Source organism: Heterocephalus glaber, unplaced genomic scaffold (genome assembly GCF_053883595.1).
Source record: "Heterocephalus glaber isolate CG9 unplaced genomic scaffold, H.glaber_assembly_v1.0 deba00000594, whole genome shotgun sequence".
Lineage (NCBI taxonomy): Eukaryota > Metazoa > Chordata > Mammalia > Rodentia > Bathyergidae > Heterocephalus > Heterocephalus glaber.
In genome coordinates, this window is record NW_028258151.1 from 15,822,225 (window position 1) to 15,848,083 (window position 25,859).

At 39.7% G+C, this 25,859-nt stretch overlaps 1 protein-coding gene and 1 pseudogene across 2 annotated transcripts in view; both read left to right on the forward strand.

Annotated features, from left to right (window-relative positions):
- The window catches only part of Pacs1 (phosphofurin acidic cluster sorting protein 1), a 190,224-nt gene that overhangs the window by 34,449 nt on the left and 129,916 nt on the right, over positions 1 to 25,859 (forward strand). The gene's annotated exons all lie outside the window — the stretch shown is intronic.
- On the forward strand, positions 2,867 to 4,515 carry LOC101701512 (C-terminal-binding protein 2 pseudogene; annotated as a pseudogene).

Consider the following 25,859-nt stretch of genomic DNA (forward strand, 5'->3'; position numbering starts at 1 on the left):
TCCCAGACAGATGACCTGCTATGTAAGTTGAGCATACTTTTAATAGCTTTTATAATTTAATAGATGTTTTGCCACCATTAAAGGTGGCAAAAATTTCAAATTTATTAAAGGTAGAAAAAACCCAGAAGGTTAGGGAAAGAAGGGGCTCTTCAGAGAGAGTTTGGGTCAAGTAAAAAGAGAAAATAAAATGAAAATAAAAATAAAAACACCCTACACTGTAGGCTGGGCTATTGTGAAGAGGCACAGTAGCCTAAAAAAAAGTTTTTAAATGTCTCTTTTCTTCCTTGTTTTCCTTCCTTTTACCTTTCTGTTCCAAATTTACTTGTTCTTTCATCCATCTATCATCCTTCCTTCCCTGTAGTATATATTGTATTGATTACTTACTCAGGTATTAGTTTTTGCATAACTTTCATAACTTTCTCTTGACTGTAGCCTGACCTTAACAGATTTTTTGGGGGGTCTCCTTAGTCAGTTTTTCTTTTCCATCCTCACATGAAATATCTTGTAATACTCTGAGAGCTATGAGTTGCAGTGTGTGAGGTTTATTTCTCAGGTAGGTTCTTTCTGATTAGCTTCACAATTTCACCTGTTTTGTAAATAGGCCTATCACAAAGACCATTATTTAGCATACAATTGAATGTATACATGATACAATGAATTGGAATAATTAATCTTTTATTTTTGGAAATAACTTTTTGCAAATTTGATATCAAAGTATTTTTGTGTGTCAGTGTATTTTTCTGTTTACATGCCTGTGAAAAGTCAAGTATATCAACAGAGGATCTTATGCCAATAAAGCTGTAGTAAAAAAAATACTGCAGGCTGTCATATGAATAGGAAATAAATATGATTTTTCCTTTTTTACCCTCCCTTTCTCATTATTACTGTAAGTAACTTCAGAAATAGAGAAATGCAGGGGCCGGGGATTTAGCTCAGTGGTTTCGCCGCCTGCTGCGCAAGTGCAAAATAGAGAAATGCAGAGCCGAGGATGTAGTTCAGTGGCACCATGCACCTGCCTCATAAACACAAGGTCCTGAGTCCAATCCCAGGTACCAAAAAAAATAGAGAAACCCTCAAACAGTGCTGTCAAATAGAAATATAATGTGAGCCATCGATGAAGTTAATTTTTTTTTTTTTTTTTGGTACCGGGGATCGAATTTGGGTCCTTGCACTTGCAAGGCAGGCGGCAGAACCACTGAGCTAAATCCCTGGCCCAATGAAGTTAATTTTAATACCCTATTTTATTTAACCTGATATATCTAAAATACTATTTCAAAATGTAATCAATAGAATTTTCCACTGCTTCAGTTTTTAAATTTAAGTTCATTAAAATTTAAAAAAAATTTTTTTAATATAGTTTCTCAGTCATACTAGCCACATTTTTAGTACTTAGTCACTACATGTAGCCAGAGGCTGCCCTGTTGGATCTCTGAGCACATGGTCTTGTTGCAAGATAACTCTACCTCAAGTAAGTGTACTGCTAATTGAAAACGCAAATTTTCTATTTGGTGATGGTGATTTCTGACTATTTCTCTTTTGGAACACAAATAAAAATTATTTGGCAAACAAAGTTAAGAGACAAGTGTGATTTCTTCTACATTGTGATTTCTTCTACATTGGACAAGGAGAAGGGATGAAGGATGCTGAAGTCTTTTCCAGAATTACAGGGATAAGGTAAAAAGAGTTAGAATTTTAACTCCCCCATACTTCCACACTCACACTTAGTACACTGATGTATTTAACTGGTAATAAGCACCTTTTTTCTCATTTTATTTAAATACCATAATTTTGGCTTTTTTTTTTTTTTGGTACCAGGGATTCAACTTGGGTCCTTGTGCTTGCAGGGCAGGTAGTGGAATCACTGAGCTAAATCCCCGGCCCTGATTTTGGCTTTTATATCTGTTTGTCCCTAAAGCTTTTCAGTTCTTTCAAGATGCAAATAAGGGAACTGTGTTCTCTTTTTCTGGCTATTAATCTGATCTGTTTTCTATAGGCCTACCTTTTTCTCCAGACTCTACCACAGACTTAAGAATTATTAAACAATTGGAAAAAATGAGAAATGATGGCAACTTTGGTTGCCTAGATATATAATTCCTTGGAGCTACTGGGAGTGACTGAAACATTAAGACCCTTACTCAGGGCAATAGAGATGATGATCTAAAGTCTCCAGGAAGGGTTTAACACAGTTTGCCTCTGATGCTGAGGCTTTTTTTACTGGTCCCTGCTGCATTTAACTGGCAAGGATGTTCTTTAGGTGAACAATGAATTCTTTTACTGTTTAATCAGTTAAAAACTGCTGAGTATGTTTAGGGTATTTGGCCTCTACCAAACTGTGTCAGAAAAACTCCTATGAACTGGAGTGGGAAATTGGTGTTTAACTAGACTTTAAAAATCACCTGGGCCGGGGATTTAGCTCAGTGGTTTGGCTGCCTGCTGTGCAAGTGCAAGGACCCGAGTTCAATCCCCAGTACCAAAAAAAAAAAAATCACTTGACAAGCCAGGCTTGGTAGTATATCCCTGTAATCCCAACACTTTCAGAGGCAGAGGCAGGAGGATTGCAAATCCAAGTCCAGCTAGGGCAATTTAGTGAGACTCTGTATCAAAAAAATAAAGAAAAAAAGAAAGGATTACTACTCAGCCATAAAGAACAAGAAACTAGGAAGGTGGCTTGGGAGTGGCCCGGAGGAGCCGGCGGTGGCCCGAGAAGAGAGGGACGGAGCCGGGAGCCATGCCGCGCTGAGGGGGGGCTTCCAGCCACCGCCACCGCCGCCGCCGCCTCCCGGGTGGGTGCCCTTCACGCCCGACGAGGGTTTCATCACCTTAAATGGTTTTGAACCAATGAAGCTGTGTCCCCTTAAAGAGACAGACAACCCATCGTGTGAACCATAGAGTTTGTGGACAGATTAATATTGAGTTCATGGTGGCGTAATGCACGCAGACTCCTGTGAGTTCCCTTAAGTTCTTAGAGGACCGCTTTGCCTTTTGAATCAGAGAGTTGCAAAGTTCGATAAAGAATGGCCCTTCTGGATAAGCACAAAGTCAAGCAACAGCGATTGGACAGAATTTGTGAAGGTATCCGACCCCAGATCATGAACGGCCCCCTGCACCCCCGGCCCCTGGTGGCGCTGCTGGACGGCAGAGACTGCACTGTGGAGATTCCCATTCTGAAGGACCTGGCCACTGTGGCCTTCTGCGACGCGCAGTCCACACAGGAGATCCACGAAAAGGTGTTAAATGAGCCGTGGGTGCTATGATGTACCACACCATCACCCTCACCAGGGAGGATTTGGAGAAGTTCAAAGCCCTGAGAGTGATCGTTCGGATCGGCAGCGGCTATGACAATGTGGACATCAAGGCTGCTGGCGAGCTTGGGATCGCTGTGTGCAACATCCCATCTGCAGCCGTGGAAGAGATGGCCGATTCCACCATCTTCCCCATCCTCAATCTGTACCGGCGGAACACGTGGCGGTACCAGGCACTGCGGGAAGGGACGAGGGTACAGAGCGTGGAACAGATTCGAGAGGTGGCCTCAGGAGCAGCCCGAATCCGTGGAGAGACACTGGGCCTCATCGGCTTTGGTCGCACGGGGCAGGCGGTTGCTGTTCAAGCCAAGGCCTTTGGATTCAGCGTCATATTTTATGACCCCTACTTGCAGGATGGCATAGAGCGATCCCTGGGTGTGCAGAGGGTCTACACCCTACAGGATTTGCTGTATCAGAGTGACTGTGTCTCCTTGCACTGCAATCTCAATGAACATAACCACCACCTCATCAATGACTTTATTATAAAGCAGATGAGGCAAGGGGCATTCCTAGTGTATGCAGCCCGAGGTGGCCTGGTGGATGAGAAAGCCTTAGCCCAGGCCCTCAAAGAGGGCAGGATACGAGGGGCAGCCCTTGATGGGCACGAATCTGAGCCCTTTAGCTTTGCTCAGGGTCCATTGAAAGATGCACCAAATCTCATCTGTACTCCTCACACAGCCTGGTAGAGTGAACAAGCATCCCTGGAGATGAGGGAGGCAGCTGCCACTGAGATCCGCCGAGCAATCACAGGATGAATCACAGAAAGCTTAAGAAACTGTGTCAACAAGGAATTCTTCGTCACATCAGCTTCTTGGTCAGTAATAGACCAGCAAGCAATTCATCCTGAGCTCAATGGTGCCACATACAGGTATCCACCAGGCATTGTAGGTGTGGCCCCGGGAGGACTTCCTGCAGCCATGGAAGGCATTATCCCTGGAGGCATCCCGGTGACTCACAACCTCCCCACAGTGGCACATCCTTCCCAAGCTCCCTCTCCCAACCAACCCACAAAACATGGGGATAATCGAGAGCACCCCAACGAGCAATAGCAGAGAATACTGAAAGGTAATCATTTGGATAAACTTGGGACCAAAAGACAGTGAAAAATGGATGAACTAAGAAAAGTCTTTGACAGTCTTTTTAACTGATCCTGGACATACACATCCTTGATGTTGCAGTGTTAAACCTACAAGAGCTAGAAAACTGAAGATGTCTGCTTGCGGAAGCGCTGAAAGACTAGGACGTGACTTATTAACGACCAACTTCTGTTATTGTATGTTAAGTTTTTCATCTGTGCATCAAATCACAAAGAATAAATAGAGCTTTTTCCTTTATCAGTCCCTTAGACACAACAGGTCCTGAACACCTTGCTCTAGAATGTTGCATCAAGAGTTCCAAACATCAAAATAAAAACATGTTAAGAGGAAATTCCATCTTATGACACTAGTCCCTTTGGTCTACAGGGACTTGTTACCTCTTTTTATTAATAGGAAGATTAAATTACTACAAGATGGGGAGAAAACTGCCTGTTAGACATCTGCACGAATAGGATTGAAGAGCACAGGCTCCTGTACAGAGAGGTGTCTCGCACATCTGAACTGCATACTGAGCACCAAGTTGGTTGTTAGTTCACTAGTACCCTCTAATGATGCAAAAAAGAAAAAATTATTAAGTTTCACAAGCTGTTTGTACTCAAATATATTTTCTCAGTTTCAGATCCTCAGCTATTGAGTAGAAAGTCTTGAACTGTAAGGGTTCAAGAAGAATAATGTTGCATTTCTTTATATCTCAGGAAACACGTTTTATGGTAACTTGTCAGATTGTCTATGAATAAACCCACTTTTTTAGACATTGATAAATTCTTTTCTTCACGTGATATTTTATACAAGAGCACTTCATATGTGTTATTAGATGTGACTGATTTTAACAAATCCTATTAGATTTGTATCAACTAGTTACATGTTCTATTCATAGTCTTTTGTGAATCATTGCCTTTTTGTTTAAAAAGATGGCCTATTTTGAGCCTTTGTATAGGTACATTCCTGTTTTTGTGACGAAAGAAAAACTTTAAACTGTCCAAAACAGAAAAATAATGGCTATCCAGAAGTATGTTTTGTTTTAGTGTGAGTTACCGTTACTATATTTGTTTATTGTAAAGGTGGACATTTAGCGTGCAGTGCAGTTTTCAATAAAAAGTAATTAAAATTAAAAAAAAAAAGAAACTAGAGACATTTATAGCTAAACGGATGCACATTGAGGCCATTCTCTTAAGTGAAATAAATAAGACAATAAGTGAAATAAATACTGAATAGTTTCTCAGGTGTAAGAAACTAAAAGTGTAAATAAGGATCAAAATGTATAATTGATGGGCTGGGGATTTAGCTCAGTGGTGCTGCTGCCTGTCTCACAAGCCCAAGGTCCCAACTTCGATCCCTGGTACCAAAAAAAAAAAGTATAATTGATAATGTGAAATGGGAAGAAAAGTTCTAAAGGGGTAGGGGAAGTGGGAGGAGTAGGGGAAAAGAAAAAAATTTGAGAAAAGGAAAAATATAGAAACAAAGTCTTTGTAAAGAGGGAGGGGTGGAGAGGTTGAAGGGGAGGGCAAGGGAATGGGGAAAAAAAAGAACTAAGATATATCATGTAAAGGTACAGGTTCCCAGTGATGAATGTAACTATTGTATATCTAAAATGTACCAATAAACTTAATGGAAAAAAAAATTTAAAGGAGCTGAGGAGGTAGCTCAGTGTGAAGGCTCTGAAAAAAAATCATTTAACTAAAATAAATCTTGAGAGCTTGTGATCTTTAACTGCCACCAGGCTTCAGTTTAAACCAGGTCCCTCTTGGCTGTCAGTGGTGTCTCCAGCAGTTTCCTGTACAGACCTTTAGGCACCCCTGCCTCTGCTGCCAGGCTTAGTAGAACCCAAAAAGAATATGGACTTTACAGATGCCCAGGCCTACCTCCTCTATGACTTTCCAGCTTTGTCATCTTGTATCAAGGTATATGATGTCTCTGTTTCCATACCTGTAGAATAGAGACAATAGTTTATACTTCACAGTGCCATGATGAGGAGTAAATAAAATGAAAAATAGCAATCTTATAAGATAATCAACAATGTGACACAAGTACCTATTATTATGCTTTTGTAAACTGATAGATCTGAATAAACATTTCTCCAAAGAACCATGAGATAAGGCCATAAAAACTGGGCATGGTGGCTCACTCTTGTAATCTTAGTACTTTGGGAAGCTGAAGCAAGAGGATTTTAAGTTGAAGCCCAGACTAGCCAACTTAGTGAGACCCTGTTTCAAAGTAAAAAAGAGCTGTGGATGTAGCACCCTGCAGAGGCCCTGGATTCAATCCCTAGTACTGTGTCGGGTGGGGAGCACATGAGAACATGGTCAGCATCATTAGAGAAATGCAAATGAGAAACCAGAATGAGAACCTACCTCATACCTACTAGTCTGAGTATAATCAAAGCACATAAGGGCTGAGGATTTAGCTCAGTGGCCCCATGCCTGCTTCACAAGCACAAGGTCTTGAGTTTGATCCCTGGTACTGAAAAAAAAAAAAGCACATAATCAGGTATGTTACATCTGATTTGATATAATAGATAAAAGGAAGTGTTGTTGGGAATATAAAGTGGGCCAGCTGCTTTGGGAAACAGTCTGGTAATTCCTCAAAAAATTTATCAGTTTAACCCTGAGACTTAGCAGTTCCATTCTTAGGTGTATACCTAAGAGAAATAAAAATATATGTCCCCACAAAAACTTCTGTGTGAATGTTCATAGCAGCACAATAGCTAAAAGGTGGAAACAACCCAAATACCATCAGCTGATGAATGGATAAATAAGATGTGATCCATCCCTATGGTAGAATATTATCTGGCAATAAAAGAGAACAAAGGTCTAATACATGGTACCACATGGATGAACCTTGAAAATGTTATGCTGAGTAAAAGCAGCCAGACACATATTGCATGATCTTATTTGTATGAAATGTCCAGAGTAGGCAAATCCATAGAGACAGAAACCAGAATAGTGGTTGTCAGCGGCTGGTAGGGTTGAAGGGGAAAAAGAGTGACTGACTGCTAGCTAATAGTTTCTTTGAGATGATGAAAGTGTTCTAAAATGTATTCTGATGATGGTTGCACAACTCTGAATACACTAAAAATGATTGAGTTGTACATTTCAAGTAGATGCACTAAATGGCATGTGAATTATCTCAACAAAATTACTAAAAAAAAAAAAGGGCCAGGTATGGTGGTCCATGTCTGAAATCTCATGAAGCTGAGGCAAGAGGACTGCTGTGAGTTCCAGGCCAGCTTGGGCTACATAGTGAGTTCAAGGCCTGCCTGAACTACATAGCAAGACTTTCTCTCAAAAAACAGGGCCAGGGATTTAGCTCAGTGCTTCCGCTGCCTGCCTCACAAGCCCAAGGACCCAAGTTTGATCCCAGGTACCAAAAACAAAAACCAAACCCAAAAAACAAAACAAATGGATGGGCAAGAATTCTCAGGAAGTAAATTGTCAGTTAATCTTGGTTTTCTTCTTCTCTGCATTGGTTTTACCCTCTTTCCTTTCCTTAACTATACCCCCTCAAAAAACAGAATAAAACAAAAGCTAAAAACCTTGTTTCAGTATACCAATCTTTAGTTTAGTTGTTTTCCTGACCTACCAATCACATTTAACATTTTTATTATGCAAATTACAGTATCATCTCCTTAAGAGATTTATTCCTTGAGGTTCTCATTGGATAAGCACCTGGAGAGAAAATATTAAGAGGATAAGGTTGAATCAGGGAGCTTCAGTACATCACATGTTCTTTCACTGACTCCTCACGGTAATTCTGGAAGGGTGGTTGCCTACAGAGCTGATAAGTCACAGGTAGGACCTGGGCCTCATTGACTCTAAAGTTCATATGCAAAGCTGTATCTTTAACCATTACATTGGTCTTTTTTGTAATTCCTGTCGTTATTGCTACAGTTGCCTGGTATTCATGTTAAATATTTAGATGTTCTGATGTTCCTCTAATTTTTTTTTCTTGCAGTACTATAAGAAGGAGATGATAATGTATCACTGTGGAATCTTATAGTATAGTCCAAATACTGCCTGTTACAAACACACGCTTTCTTTGACATATTATGTTTGTTTGTTTGTTTGTTTATTAGGTACCAGGCATCAAACTCAGGACCTTGTGCTTGCCAGGCAGGTGCTGTGCCACTGAGCTACATCCCTGGCCCCAAATCTTGAAAATTTGTATAAATTATAGCATTTTACCCTTTATACTTCCCTTCACTCTAAATAAAATTGATATTAGAGTCACATTATTAGTAATCTGGAAGAATCCTGGTATGCTTTTTAGAGGTATGTGTGTGCTACTTCTGAAAGGAAAGTGGTCTGTACAATCCACTTCTCAGCCTTTGGTTCTCTTCCCTAATGGTGTATATACCCAGTACTGACTTTTCTTTTTAACTCCAGACTCACATACCTGAGTGCCTTTTTGACATCTGCATTTGGATATTCAAGCAACCTCACAAACAGCAAAACTAGAGTAGAATTTTTGATTCTCTTTATAACTTTTAATCTCCAGTTGTCCATCTTAATAATTGATGTCATCATCTACCTGGTTGCCTAAGCCAGAAATCTAGGAATTATCCTAGCTTCTTCTCTTTTGTACACCTCACACCTAGCATCAGCAAGAGCTATTGTTTCTTTCTTTTTTTTCTTCTTCTTTTTTTTTTTTTGGTACTGGGGATCGAACTCAGGACCTTGCAGTTTCAAGACAGGTGGTGGAACCACTGAGCTAAATCCCCAGCCCAAGAGCTATTGTTTCTAAGTACCCCGTCTCATGTCCCTTTTGCTGTCCCTGTAGTCTAGGCTAGTCCATCTTTATCTGCATCAGGCATTAGCCCCAAACTGATCTGCTTCCCACTCTTCTTTCTTTCTACTGTTCTCTGCATGGCCCAGAGTCACCTTTTAAAAATGCAAATCTAATTATTTTACTCTCCTCCTTAAAACCTAAATTAAAAAAAAAAAACCCTAAGTAAAACCCAGACTTCTTGTGGCCTACAAGATTCTATTTGGCTTGGCCTCACCTGCCTTTCAGCCTCATCCCCTCACCTTGTTCGCTACATCTCTATCCCATAGCCTGCTTTCTGTTCTGTGCATAAGAGAAGCCCAGTCTCTCTGTAGGACCTTGTACATGTGGTTGCTGGATCCTTTGTTCTTGGAAAGTTGTGTAGTGGTCTCATTCATGTAGTTTAGATCTCAGCTCAGATAGTCCGTTCCTGACTGTGGAATCTAATTAGACATGTGCCACTAGTCACTTTCTTACTATTTCATTTTGAAGTTTTTTGTTACATACCTGAAATGGTCTTATTCATTTACAGGTTTGTTTGTTTGTTTGTTTGTTTGTTTTTGGTACCCGGGATCGAACTTGCTTGCCAGGCAGCCGTGGCACCACTAAGACACAGCCCTGGCCCCATTTACAGTATTTTTGTTTGGCCTCCCTCAAAAAAATCCCAAAGAATGTATGTTTATAGGAGGTTTATATTTGTCTGTTCATTAGTGTGTCCCAGCGCCTGAACAGATCCTGGCACACAGTAGGCTCTTACTATTTGTTGAATAGGTGATTGCTTTTCCCTTGTGCCTGGGGCCAGTGTAAGGGTTGGAGTTGTGGTGACCTGAGAGCAGTCATGTGTCACTTAGCCATGGGAATAGCTAAGTGCTTACCAATATCTGATTACTCAGTTTCATTATCGTGTGAACATCACAGAGTATACTTACACAAATGAAGAAAGTACGATGTCACTAGACAGTAAATCTTCTGGACCACTGTCATAGGTGTGGTCCTTCATTGACCAAAACATTACTGTGCTACATATGAGTCTCTGTGGGCAGTGTGCTGCATTTGGAAATGAGAGGTACAAAGAGCCTCTGGTGTCTTGCATGTTCACAACAGATTTATTCGCAATAACTAAAAACTGGAAAAAACCCATCAACACATGAATTGACAGATGGTGGTTCATGCGATAGAATATTATTTGGCTATAAAAGGAAAGAAGATTGGTACATGGCTCTGTATAGATGAACCTTGAGACATGTGCTACATGAAAGGAAGCCTGACACAAGAAGAGTATATACTATATTTATGATCCCACTTATATATACCCCTAGGAAGGACAAATTTAGTTTATGGTGACAGAAAAGTGGTCAACTGGAGCTTGGGATGAGAAAGGAGTGATTGAGATGGAACACAAGAAAACTTAGGGTTATGGATGTATTCTGTATTGAAAATGTTGGTGATTCCCCAGGATCCAAACTTACTGAAGTGTACAATTATAAGGGGTCCATTTTATAGTATGTAAATTATATCTCAGTGAAGTTGAAAAAAATCTTCCAATGCCTTACATTTAAAGGTACTTTGATTCATTTTGTCTTGTTTCCCCACTCAATTTTTTTTTTGGTGGGGGGTACAGGGGATCGAACTTGGGACCTTGCACTTACAAGGCCGGCAGCGGAACCACTGAGCTAAACCCCTGGCCCGTACCCAGTTCTTTTCATTTTTGGTACTGAGAATCAAACTCAAAACCTTGTACTTTCCAGGCAGGCACAGTTCCACTGAGCTAAATCCCCAGCCCTCCCCACCCAGTTCTTGAGTAGGTAACTCCTATCTTATTTCAAGGTCTCCTAGCCACCTGCTAACTCATCCTAGGTGCACGTGCATTCCTGGTTCCATTTTTTGTTTGTTTGAGACAGGGTTTCATTATGTAATTTAGGCTGGCCCTGAACTCACTTTGTCACCCAGGCTGGCCTCAAACTCACAGTGATCCTCCTGCCTCATGTCCCACTACATTCCTGGTTCTAAGTCAATATCAACATCCTTTTGGACTCTTGTCTTCTATCCCTTGTTGGTAAACCATCTTTATTGGTTTGCCAATAAGCATATTGCTGATCAGAGCATATTGCTTACCTCCAGATATACTATTGAAGGGCATCATCAAAGTGGGTTGGATTTCAGTACCTAAGAATAAGCACTTCTAAGCCAAGTGTGGCAACTTCACAATGTGACAAGAAAAGAAAAGGAAGATAAAAGACATGTACATTCTAAATCCTCAGTTTTAGATATAATGATTTAGATATAATGATCTATATTTTAGATACAATGATTTACATGCTTTGATTATACTCACCACTTTAGAAATCTTACTCTTTCTCTCTTTCTTTCTCACTCTCTCCTTTTTTCTTTATTACCGGGGATAAAACTCGGGACCTTATGCTTGCAAGGCAGGCACGGTTACCACTGAGCTAAATCCCTGGCAGAAATCTTACGTTTATGATTCATGCTATTGCTGTCAATAACTGTTGTAGGATGACCTAAAAACTGCATGGAGAGGTGGTGGATAGATATGGTGGCTGTCTCATGATCACATTCTCACTCTGACGTGAATATACTTTATTGAATATCAAATGTTTTCTCATTGCTGAGACAAAATACCCGGCACCCAAAGTTAAAGGAGAAAAGGTTTATTATAACTCACAGTTTGTAGAGGTTTCAGTTCATAGTTGGCTGGCTCCAAGCAGGCTGGCATGGCAAGGGGCATTGCAGAGGAGAAACAGTTCATGGTGGGCAGAGGGCAGCAAAGCAGTAAAGTAGCGAAGAAGCAGCAAGCGACAACAGCAGTCCTCTTTCTGTCCCATATATTTTATCCAGGCTACCCACCTTTAGAGCTGGTAGCACTCAAACCCAAGGTGAGCCACCATTAAACCTGGGATCGCACCATGAATCAATCCCAGCATCCCATCCTCATCCCAGCATCACATGCTCTAGATCCAACCACTTCCATAAAGCCCCACCTATGATTGCATGAGGCTTTGGGGAGACATTTAGATACAAGCTTAACATCAAGTCTAGTTTTCATCTTTTGGTTTTCCTCCCTGTTTTTAGTTCACAGAATCATCCAGTCCTTTCTTCCTTATTAAGACTTTATTTTATGCTAAGTGATATATGAATACAGTCTCATACTCAGACAATACATAGGTATGGTGGGAAAATTGATTCCCTGTAGCTTTCTCACTAAGAATTTGGCAGGTATTTTCCCAAATCTTTTCCTAAGCATTTACATTCAAAGTTATGTGCTACATACACAGGTATATTTTGCATAAGCAGAATCACTACAAACTTCAGCTTGCCCTTTTCATATAACTACATATCTTGGAGACTTTTGCATGTGTTTTTATGGGTCTGTCTCATACTTGTTAATAGCTGTACAGTATTCTACAGAATGGATAAAGCAGTTTAACCTCACTAAATGGACATTTAGTTTATTTCTAATTTTCACTGTCAGTCAAAAGTGAAGTTAACCCATTGTAAATAGTTTATGTTTTTAGTTTTATATTTCTTATTTATTAAGTTATGTAATTACTTATGCCTCATTTTTTAAAAACCCTCTTGGGGTGACAAGTCCTTCACTTTATAATGTAAGGTTGAAACAACTGAAAAGCTTTGTTTTGGAAGAAAAAGTTGACTGTAAGTTCTTTACAATTGTAGGCTTTATTAGCATTGCATTTCTCTTTAGATGTAATTATAAGGGCTGGGGATTTAGCTCAGTGATTCCACTGCCTGCCTCGCAAGCTCAAGGACCCGAGTTCGATCCCAGCTACAAAAAAAAATAAAAATAAAAAACAAGTTAGATGTAATTATAAACCAACAGCACTATAAGTTCCATAATTATTGTAGAGTTTTCACCTGGTTAGTTCAAAAGAAGGCTACATCTTTGAGGATTAGAATTAGAGCCCTAATCTCTACTTATAGCAAATGGAATCACAGTTGGTTGTCATCAGTGCTCTAGGTTAACATTTTTCCCATAGAGCTAGAGCCAAACATATGTGAATTCCCTTTTTCAATTTGAAATCCTGTTGTACATTTATTATGTAGAACTTTCTGCCAGCCTCTGTTGTCTAGCTGTTGCTAGTTTATCCGTACTCAAAATATTAAAAGCAGCCTAGAGAGGTGGCACACACCTGTAATCTCAGTGTTTAGGAGGGTGAGGCAGGAAGATTGCTGTAAGTTAAAAGCCAGCCTAAACAACATAGAGAAACCCTATCCTAAAAAACAAACAAAATTTAAAAGTGTACAAAAACTGCATATCTTTACATGTCTTGCCCTGTATATGTGCAGTTGCAAGGATGCGGAAGATTCTGATGGTTAAGCAGAATTAGAAGTTACATTTCAGGTATATGGGTTAGACTCTCTCAGAAGCCTGCCTGACATTAGAGTATTTCCTCAGCTTTGCTTTTCACAAATAGTAGGGGAGGGGAACAGGCTGACATTTGTTTTAGCTACCCAAAAAGGGCCGAAGTGGCTTTCCTGTTAGGTTTTGACTTCTTGCTTAGTTATGAAACCATATGAGACCTAGTTTGTTTTCATTCTGACCTCAGAATTAACCTCACCTTCCTTCCTCCCCTTTCTTTTTTTGGCTTCTGGGTTGCCTTTCTAATTAGTGAGTACACTTTAGTATGAAGGCATTGCAGTTGGTAGAAATTATTACATGTGCTGTGGTGGTTTTAGTTGTCCTGACTTTAAGCTTCCTCTTAAACAAATAATATAGGCAGCCTGTCATGTCTGAGGATTTAAATTCTTGTTTACTTTTTCATTTGTTGTGATTAAGATGAATTTTAAAAGAAAACCATTTCCTTTAAGAATTGCCTTGGCAAGAAGTTGGAAATCCTAGAACTTTGTTGCAAAGGAGTTTGTAGTTATTTGTTTTTTTGGTACCGGGGATCAAACTCGAGACGTTGCACTTGGGAGGCAGGCGGCTGAACCACTGAGCTAAATCCCATGTAATTGTTTGTTATGAATACATCTACTCAGATCCAGTGACCAGTTCTCTTATTGTTAGTGGGCAATTAGCCATTTTCATGGAGGAGAGACTGGTTAAGGAAGTGCAGCAAAAGTTCAGGACAAAGTGGAAGTAAGGGTTCAGAGTTGATAAATAGGGGTCCTGATTCATTGATTTTTGACTACTGACTAACCTTGAGGCATTTCACATTGTTTCTTTGCCCTCAGTCAGATAATTTTTTGTGGATTGTGTTATCAAAAGGTTCCATTTTCCACCAAGGAGTTTGTAAATATGAAGTGTTGCATGTTATCTTTCTTAAGGATGACAGCCTAGTAAACCTGCCTCTGATTAAAATTCTTAGGAGACAGTTCATTTGATAATTCAGCAGATATTTATTGAATATCTGTTATATGCAGGTATTTTCTAGGTTTTGTGAGTAGAGTGATGAACAAAATATTTGAATGTCCAGGTGGAACTGAAATTGGAGCTGGAAGACACATACTGAGACAACACAGAATATAGTATATAGTGCATTAGTGACAAATGCTAGGCAGCAAAATAAAGCAGGAAAGAAGACAGGAAGTGTTGAGTGTGGTCATGTGGCTTCATTATTATTGTAACTAGTTTCCTTTTTTTAAACCATGCATTTTATTTTATGCATTCAAAAATGTTCTGAGAAGAGGTCCAGAATACCAAAGGACCCTTGCTGTAATAAAGCTTAAGGTCCTGTATGAGGTCATTCTCCCACCCCTCTCCATGTAATTGCTGGTTTTTTAGTTTTGTTTGTATTGTATTGTGTTGTTTTGTTTTTGCAGTATTGGGGAATGAATCCAGGACTTCGTGCTTGCTAGACAAGTGCTCTGCGATTGAACTACATCCCTTGTCCCCTATGTGATTAAAAGATGTTTATTTCCATTCTTATGCTTTATGTGATAATGATGTGGTAGACTTTTCCATGTACATTTTCATATTATATCTGGTAATTGTAGCTTCTTAGGTTTTCTTTATTTTAAGCCATCATTCATTTTGAGGCTAGTGTTGTAGGTCAAATTTTCCCTTTGTGTTTGCAGAATACCAGGGTGCCCTGGAGTCTTTGGAGGACTTGCTGGTAATTTATATTTATGTTTATGTCATTCTCGTTCAGGTTAGTCTAAACAAGTCAGATGCCTGGCCTTAAAGGAGACAAAAGCAAGAATAGATTAAGGAGTTGCTGCAATATTTGTGGGGCAGAAACAATATAGATTAACAGGTAAAAAAAAATGAGTAATCCTCTGATTTAACTCTTTAAGTGTGTGTCCCTGCACCACTTTCAAGATCATAAGCTTATACCTAGTGTCTGTATAAATATAAGAATTTCTGATCTAATTTCTCTTTTATTTTTCTTCCCTGTTTCCTCAAGAAATTGACAATCAATCACAATATATTATGCCTAGTGCTAGGAGAGAGACAAGCCCAAGTGTCAGTGAGTCCATAAAAGGAGAGCATTTAAGCCCAACAGCAAGGATGACTTTAGAGAGCTTACTGCACCAGTGGTACCAGACTGGATGCTCTCACTGCATTTCCTTTGCTCTCTTATGATCCATAGTTCTTTTTTTTAATGCAGGGTAAGCAAACTTGGCAGCTCACAATGTGCTTTTGTAGTCTCAAAGACATACCTTTCTAAGTGGTTGAAATAAATGTAAAGAATAATAATTTTTGACATGTGAAAACTGTATGAAATTCAGATTTCCGTGTCCATAACTTTATTGGAACACAGCCACGCTCATTCCTTTATGGATGGTCTGTGATCACTTTCTCCCCACAGCAGTACAGTTGAGCAACTAACATCAAAGGCATTATGGCCCACAAAGCCTAAAATATTCAGGTCCTTTACAGAAAAAGCCTATTCCTGCTTTAATGATTTTTAATGCCCTACTAAAATCCAGTACACTGAAATGATGATACCAAAAGGGATTCATGAAACACAGAAGGCTGAAATGATGATGTCAAAAGGAATGCATGAAATTCTGTTATCTTATTAGCTGCTTACAAGTAGTACACAGAAAATGCAAGTTCTCCTTTCTGTCTCTCATTAAAGCACAGTGCATACCTACTTTAGTGCACAGTAATAGGCATTTACCTTATTCTTGCTTTCTTTTTTGAATTTGGTCATGGGGAACATTTTCTTTTCTTTTTCTTTCTTTTTTTTTTCCCCCTTTCTGGGTACTGGGGATCAAACTAGGGACCTTGCAGTTGTGAGGCAGGCGGTGGAACCACTGAGCTAAATCCCTGGCCCCTGGGGAACATTTTCACACTTCCCAGCAAAAGGGTACCTAGTATGAGTCAAAATTACTCCAGAATATGCTTACCTGGAGAATAGGAAATACAGGTCCACTCTTGGGTGTGCTGTTAAACTAGCCGAAGAACACTGGGACTGTTCTTTAAACTCTCTGTAGGTCTCAGAAGAAAGTGTGGTTGATTGATGAGTTTACTAGATCATCTCTAGGCAGCTGTCAGCTCAGTAGAGATGTGGCTGCAGGTAGAAGAGTGACCTGTGTGTGAATTTTGTCTCTTCCTTTTTACTGTAGTGATCTTGAACAGCTTACTTGAATTCTGTGTCTGTGTTAGCTCATCTGAAAACCTGGCTATTACAATGGCTGTGTAAGAATGAAATGAGACCATGTTCTTAAACTGCTAGCACTAATAGGTGTATGTTTGTTCTGTGGTGCTGATGATGGAACCCAGGGCCTTGTGCATGCTAGGCAAGTCCTCTACCACCGAGGTATACTCTCAGCCTACTAATAGGTGTTTAGTATAACCATGAAAATTGTTATGACTGTGAACTCTTACTAAGATTTTTTTTTTTAAAGCAAAGGTCTCCCAGTAGTTTATTTTATTTTTTTATTTTTTTGGTACTGGGGATCAAACTTGGGTCCTTGTGCTTGCAAGGCACGATGCAGAACCACTGAGCTAAATCCCCAGCCCCCAGTAGTTTATTTTAATGAGTGATTAATAGCCCAGCAGTGTGCAGGAATATGTGATTTGATTGAAAACTACAATGAATGTTTAAAATTTAAAAAAAATATATTACAGTAGGGGCCAGGGGTTTAGCTCAGTGGTTTCGCTGCCTGCTGCACAAAGTCAAGGACCTGAGTTTGATCCCCGGTACCAAAAAAAATATATATATATATGTATATATATATGTATATATATATATATTATAGAAAAAGACATATTGTCACTAACCCCCCTCAGAATACTCCTCCTCACATTGAACACAGTAATCCCATCATTTTTGCCACTTTCCGAAACAACTCTGGAAGTCCTCTTTCATCAGTGTCTTTATTTGTGCTGTTGTGACTGCCTCAATGTCCTCAATCAATTCAAAATATTTACCTTCCATTGCCATTTAGCCGGAAGTTGTAGTGCCAGATCAAATGAATAAGGTGGATGAGAATATGTTGTAATGTTTTTATTTGACAGAAATTGCCATAAACATTTGATCAGTGAGGGTGATCAAAAATATGATGAATGCTGGAGATTTAGCTCAGTGGTTCCGCCGCCTGCCTGGCAAGTGCAAGGTCCTGAGTTCGATCCCTGGTACCAAAAAAAAAAAAAAGATGAATGTTGAAATTTTTAAAAAATGGGGCTAGGGATGTAGGTCAGTGGCACTGTGCCTGCCTGGCAAGTGCAAGGTCCTGAGTTCGATCCCTGGTACCGGACAAAAAAAAAAAGCTTAACTTAAAAAGAAAAGAATTACAGGAAAAAACACATTGCCATTAATGCCCCTCAAAATAATCCCCCTTACTTTGAACACACTTATCCCATTATTCTTGGCAATGTGTCTTTTACTGCCATAAGTTTATTTACATTTAAACATTCCCTATATTTTTTTATCACTCCTTGTACATTTACATTTTTGCTGATGAATGGCTTCCTAAATACTTGAATACTTTGAAGAAGACTTCCCTTATCTGGGAAATTCCTGCTCATGTTTTATTTCTCATTGGCATGTGGAAATTATGCTTGGCCTGTGAACACATTTAGGAATGTTGTCATTTTTTTTTTTTTTGGAATGTTATCATTTTACCATGCTCATAGATGGTGTGGGAAAAAGATATTTCATTTGTCTGTCATTTCTCCTCTCCATTTTCTCCCCTTTCTATCCATTCTCAATAATTGGTTGAACTGTTTAATGAATAATTTTATTTCTCCATTGGAAGGTTAATTTTGATGAGACAGAACTTTTAACAGTTGATCATCATAATTTTTGATAGTTTAAAGGAAACATAGTTCCAGGGACAATAGGACAATGCATTTTTTAAAAGTTTAAAAGATCATAGTTAAGCGCGTAGGCATTGGAGCCATACAGCACAGTTGTGGTTCAAAGCCTGGCCTTACCATTTACTTACTGTCTATGATCTTGGCCTTTCAGTTCCTCGTAGGAAGAGTAATATTGAGAGGTACTGTGAAGATGACATGAAATTTTATATACAAAGATTTGTATATAGCTTGATTTCTTTCGTTGGGGTAGATGTTTTAGATAATCTATGTAAAGAGGATCACTTAGTCCAACTTAGTGAAACCTACATCCTTTGCATAATGGCAGTAACATTGGTGGCATATGCTGAGGCCATGTTTCTGCATCTGACCAGGGCAGTTGGAGTAGACCCAGCAAGAGCAAGAAGCTTGGTCGTTTTCCCTGGTAGCTCCAGCAGAGCTACTAGTGATCTACATTGCCTTCAGTGAGCAACAAGTCAAAAGGCTTTTGTTTTTGAATAATTTTCCTTTGATCTTCATTTATGAAACTCTATAACCTGGCCTTACCATTTACTTACTATGATCTTGGCCTTCCAGTTCCTTTTGGGAATAGTAATACTGAGAGTTACTGTGAAGATGACATGAAATTATCCATGTGAAGTGCTTAATAATCATGATGCCTGACTTATAGTCAGGATTTCCATCATTTTCATTGAGTAGGTTTAGAGGCCTATTCAGCATATTGCTTTCTTTGGATATAGAACTAAGTCTTCCTATCTCCCAAGCTTCAGTTTTTTGCTACCTGATATCAAGCTCCAGCCTTAGTGAATCTAGTAGCAGTTCCCTTAAAGTTATGTGGTCTCCTTCTTTTCTGTACACATGTCTGTGTTCTATCTGTGTAGAACACCTTCTTCCTTACCTTATTTTCACCTGTCTTACCCCTCAGGACCCATTAATGTATTTCCAGGAAGCCTCACTCACCCCCAACCATGTACTTTACAGGGTTCTGTAACCCTTCTGCTTCCCACCTTGCATCATAAGGAACGCCTTACTTGCTGTCACTTTGAGACTGTGTGCCTCGTAAGGACAACATTCTGCTCAGCTTTAGAATTACTGACTAGTGGAGAACAAGAGACAACCCTTCTCGGGCAGGTACCTTCTTATAGGGAAAACAAGTGGTTACACAATGACAAGTGTCCAAAGTGCTGCCATTAAGCAGAGTACAGTGGAGTAAATAGCAGGACTGAGCCTTGTCTGGACACATGAAAGAAGTCTCTTTCATTTTTTTTTTCCCCATTAAGTTTATTCGTACATTTTAGGTATAAAATACAGTTAACATTCATCAGTGGGATCTTGTACCATTACATGAGTATCTTGATTCTTATTTTTTTTCCCCTTCCCCTGCCCTCCCTTCACCCCCTCCACCCTTCCCTATTTGCAAAGACTTTGTTTCCATTTTTTTCCTTTTCTCATATTTTTTTCTTTTCCTTTCTTTCCTTTCCCCTACCCCTCCCACTTCTCTTGCTCCTTTAGACCTTTTCTTCCCATTATACAATATCAATTATACATTTTTAAAATCACAATATCAAGATTTAGGAGACATTACCACAGATTTTACAGAATTTAAAATGATATAGAAAGAAGTCTCTTTCTAAGCAAGTGATGTTTGTTTAGGTTGCAACCTGAAGGGTATGTAGGAATCAGCCAACTGAAGAGGGAGAAGCACTCCAAGTGGGGAAAACTACTCTAATAGGGCCATTTTGGCCAATGACTCAGGTTTGCTGTGCTTCATGTATCTCATTTTATAGGACAGGAATAACATAACCACCTCACAGGGTTGTTGTGAACATAAAGACTGTTTCAAGTCATTATCTTCTCGTTAGTACTTCTACAGTGATGTATAATTGATCCAGGATTATTTCTGGGCCCAAGTTTATTTATTGAATTGCTAAATGTGTAGATCTATTTGCTACACTTTTTTTGTAACCGTGTGCTTCACCTGTCCTAAAGCCTTCTCTTAATGATAAGAGGGCAGTTTGGGGGCCAGTGATTTAGCTTAGTGGCACCGCTCCTGCCTGGCAAGCGCAAGGTCCTGAGTTTGATTCCCAGTACCAGAAGAGAGAGAGAGAGAGAGAGAGCAGTTTGATTTAGCTTTTCATTTGTTCATTTTAATTAGAGAGATAAAATTCTGCCTTTCATTGCTGCGTAATTCTCTTGGTATGTCTAGCTTCTTAGGTCAGTGTTATTGGTTAGAATGTTTTTACCTTCAAGAAACAGAGCCATCAGCTCAGTGACTACTGAACCTATGAGACAATAATTACTTCAGTTAAGTATGGGCGTAGGGGGCTCCAGCTGATTGACTGAGCAGCTCAGCATTGAAAACCCAAGTTTATGTCTTCTCCCTGTGCTCCGTCCTCACTGGAGACTTGTCCTGGCCAGCTCCCTGTGGTCTCAGGTGGTCTTCTGCAATTTCAAGTGGCACCAGTAGACACCAGAATATCTAGCCAAGGAAGAGGAACTGTTTCTTTCCATATCTGTCTCTCTATTGATGAGTGTTAGAGTGGTTTCCACCTTTTGACTATTGAGAATAATGCTGCTGTTGAACATTGGTGTATGATAAATGATGATTTTGGTGCTGGGAATTGAATCCTTTGTTTAATGGGATTTAATTCTATAGTAAAGAAAATATAAACTAAATAAGTAAAAGTGATCTTAAAAGTAAGGCCTCTCTTTTGAATATCTTCTGGATTCCAAGTGATTTTCCAGGGTCAGAGAGCTAAGTTGCATTAAATAATTCAAGTGAATAAAAATACACATTAGTCACAAATTCAAATAGTTAACATAGGTATCTTTTACCTAACTAATAACTGTACTCATAGGCAAAATGAAGTGGAAAACTAGAATCTTTTAGGTATCTAAATCATTGAAATATCTAGGCAATTTTAATTTTTTTTTTTTTTTTGGTACCGGGGATCGAACTTGGGACCTTGCGCTTGTGAGGCAGGCACCAGAACCACTGAGCTAAATACCTGGCCCTTTTTTTTTTTTTTTTTTGAGACAGGGTCTCACTATGTAGTTCAGGTTGGCCTTGAACTCACTATGTAGCCCAGGTGGGCCTTGAACGCGTGGCAATCCTCCTGCCTCAGCCTCCTGAGTGCTGGGATTCTAATAAGTGTGTGCCACCATGCCCAGCATAGGCAACTTAAAAAAAATTTTTTATTTTTTTGGTACTGGGGATCAAACTTAGGACCTTGCACTTACCAGGCAGGTGTGGTGCCACTGAGCTACATTCCCGGCCCAACGTCGGTCTGAAGGCAACTTTTAATATTTATTTTTTAGGTATCCGTTGCAGTGGTCCACTTGATGTGTCAGTGTTCAGGCTTACCAGTCGGATTTTGTGCCTCATCTTTTGTTTTCTGATTTCTATCAACAGTATTCTCATAGTTGTATATAAGTTATCACTGGTTGGAGACAGAGGCAGTGACTAGAGAATACTCAAGACTCCAGTGAGAGAGCCTTGTTTTGGGCTTTGCATCACCCTTGGTTCCCAGTAATTGGGTGTTTCCTTGCTCCAAAATATGCCTGTGTTAATCACAAGAGATTAATAACTGGCAGACAGGTAGTCCTGGACGAGTAAATCCCAGTGGAGCCAGAAAGCTGGGTCTTGCTTTCCTTAATTGGATCCTGACTTAGAATCAGATATTGAACTGAAGAGAAAGCATCAAACATTATTAAAAGGGTTTAAATTACTGGTCTATCCATATTTAGAATTTTGTGCAATCATTTCCACTGTATATAATATTGAAATCCTTTGTGGTTGTCTGCTGCAGAAATGAGTCTTTGACCTACCAAGTTTAAATGCTTTTGACACCATTGGGAATTTTGAGAATTCTTAATTTAATCTGTGCTTGTCCTGGGTGGGGCAGGGATGAGGCAGAAGCTATCTCCTTTGCATCAAGGATTATGCTGTTTTTAAGTAAGCAAGGCCTGTGCTTTGCAATTCATGTTTAGCAGGTAATGAATTATTGGCATAATAAGTATTGTGTTCTAACTGTTATTTCTGGAGGCAGTAAAAAGCTAGCCAAGCAGAAAGATGAGTGGGAGGTGACTGGCAGCCCAGGGCCTGCAACTCAGTGCTGCAGGTGCTGAGTGTTTCATCAGAGTGGGAAGGAAGAAGGACCTAATGTGTTCTGCTAATGACTAACTTCCTCTGCCCATCTTGGTAGTAGTACCTACACCTCTCCTCTTTACCAGCCTGTGGCAAAGCAGAAATGCCAACTACTTTTCCCTCCTTTCCTACCTCAGACTTTAAGAGTGATCTCTCCTCTTTGACTGGTTCTTGTTCCCTTAGTAATTACTTAGCTCTTGTCAAGCAGGGACTTGTCCTGCCAAAGAGAAAGGGAAGGTCACCTTACCACACCCTCTGGTTCTCCATGACAGCCGTTTCTCTCCAAGAGTCATAGTGTTTGGACTCACATGCCTCCCTGAAGGAAAGGAGGAGTCGTTAAAGTAAAGACACGTTTAACTCAGCAGATTTTCTGCTCAACTGTCCACTGATTCACTGTTCATGTTTCTTCCAGTTATGGCTCTGGAGGAAAGTGGCAAAGAGGTAATAAAAGAGGCCTACTGGATCAAGGATGGAGCAGGCTTCTCCTCAGCAGGGTTTTCATTGTCCACCTCACTCATCAAGTTTGTGTTTAGGGCATTTGCATGAAGGTTTGAGTAGAAGTGTAAGGCTGAATTTCCTCTCAGTGAGCTGCAAATATAATTGGGGAGGTATGACAGGCCAAAAAGATGAAGATGTCAATAGAACTTCACATAAATGACAGAAATAATATGATTAATAGGACAAGCAAAGTACAGTTATCCTTTGGTATGCAGGGAATTGGTTCCAGGCCACCCCTCAGATATCTAAGTCCACAGACACTCAAGTCCCTTATATAAAATGGCATAATGTTTGCATGTACTGTAACTTATACATATACTCCTGTATACTTTTTTTTCCTGGTACCAGGAACTCAGGACCTTGTGCTTGCAAGGCAGGTGTGGCACCACTGAGCTAAATCCCCGGCTCTTCCTGTATACTTCAAATCATCTTTAGATTATCTGAACACCTTCCACAGTGGAAATGTTAATAGTTGTTGTACTGTGTTCTTTAGGAAATAATGACAAGGGAAAAAGTTTGTACATTTTTAGTACAGATATAATTTTTTTAAAATTTTGAAATAGACTCATTATGTTGCCCAGACTGGCTTTGAACTCCTGGGCTCAAGCAATCCTTCTGTCTTAACCTCCTGAGTATCTATAACTCCAGGTGCACGCCACTATACTCATTGGTCAGGTGTGATGTTTTTTCCCAAATACTTTCAATTTAAGGTTGCTTGACTCCTTGGATGCAGAACCTGTAGATACAGAGAGCCAATGGTATTTCAGACAGTGACTCAAGGAGTACTTGTCCCTTTGTAGATAGGGGCACTGTCATCAGAATCAGTCTTACTAAATGGGGATTGATGTCCTGTAGTGTTCTCTAGATTAAATGGTCCTAATACAATATAATAAATACTTTTATTTTCAGTTAGTTGAGAGGAAAGACACTATTTTTCAAAAAGCAAGTCTGAAAAAAAAGAACAATGGACATTATCTGTCCCCTTATAGGTGTACACAGTACAAAACTGTCAAGTTGCAGTGCCAACTAACATGTATCCTGAGTTTGAGAAAAACCTGTATATCTTACTACAGATTCATAGGAAATACAAGAGACAAAGAAACATAGTAAATGGTATTTTTTTGTTTTATGTAATCAGCAAACTTCAAACTACAGTTGTTTTCTAGGACCAAAAAAAAGAAAGAAAGAAAAACTAGTTTCTTCAACAAATAAATCATAAAAGGAGAAAAGTCTTTAAAGATAAAAAGAAACTTAACAGATAAATGAACCAATAGTCGAATGTAGATCTGATTCAGACAGAGTGAAGCAAGTTGTGTAAGGGAGGGGCTGTGATGTAGCACAGTGGTAGGGCACTTGCTTAGCATGTGTGAGGCCCTGGGTTTGATTCCCAGCACTGAAAAACAAAAAAACCAAAAACAGTGAGGCATTATGGGAAATGTGACTACTGATTATTTGGTGGTATTAAGATATACATTGATAGTTATTTTAAGTGTGCCCCTGGTGTGTTTTTAAAAAATATGTGATAGGGCCGGGGATTTAGTTCAGTGGTTCCGGCACCTTCCTTGCAAGGGCAAAGTCCCAAGTTTGATCCCTGGTACCAAAAAAAAAAAAAAAAAGGAAAAAAAAAAATATGTGATGGTGTCTGGGATTTGCTTCACAGTAATCTAGGCAGAGGTGGGTGCAGCTCAGCAGTGGAGCATGCGCTTAGCGTGCACAAGTCTTGGTTTCCAATCCCGAGCACCACAAAAACAAAACAAAACAGTGTAGGCAACGGAGGGGATAGGAGTATAGATGAGACAGAGATGGTCATGGATTGGTTAAAAACTGTTGATAAAATAGATTCTTTATACTGGTCCACTGAGTGTATATTTGAAAATTTCTAATTAGAATTTTTTAAATTTAAAAAATGAGTAAGGGCTGGGAGTTTAGCTTAGTGTAGACCATGCACAAGACCCTTAGTTAGTGTTTGTGACTGCTGTAGCACGTGGCAGCAGTTAGTGACTATATTTTAAGTGCATGAATGGGCCTTACAGGCAATGTCCCTGCAGTGAAGGGAGTCCTAAGTGACCTATGTGCTGCTGAATGGAGGGGTTGCTGCTTGTTCTTCAGTGAGAAGACAGCTGTAATTTCAGAGAATTTTAGGTTGAATCTGGCTCTGCCACTTCTGAAACCTTGAGACACAGTTACTTATCTACCCTGGAAGCATCTTTTGATTTATAGGATGGAGATAACTACACATATCCTATTGGTATTTTGTGAATAATAGATGAAATAACTAAGGAAGACACCCCCTGGAACAGCCACCACCTGGGAACGAAAGAATGTACCTCTTTTTTTTTTTTTTGGTACTGGGGATCGAACTCGGGTCTTTGGGCTTGCGCAGCAGGCGGTGAAACCACTGAGCTAAATCTCTAGCCCAGGATGTACCTCTCTAAATTCTGGAATGTGGGCCAACTAAACACCAGGTGTCTATGGTAAAAGCAGTATTTCTAACAGTGGTTCTTTTTATTGGTTTAGTTACGTTATGTAAATTTCAAGTTGCTGTTACTGAAATTGCACAGATGAGTAACCAACCATCTTCTAAGCGGGCAGTTGAAAGCACTCAAAGCCCGGGTCACTTAATGGCAATGGGAGACGGTCTGTGGTGTCCTAAAACTACTAAATCAGCTTTTTTTCCTTTCTAGTCATTTTTCTGCTCTTCTTTCCCTTTCTTTTGCATGTTTCTTAGCTTTCCCCCATCTCCTGCTCCTTGGCTTTCCCCCATCTCCTGCTCCTTGGCTTCACTAGTGGCCCCCGGAGGCATTACTGTC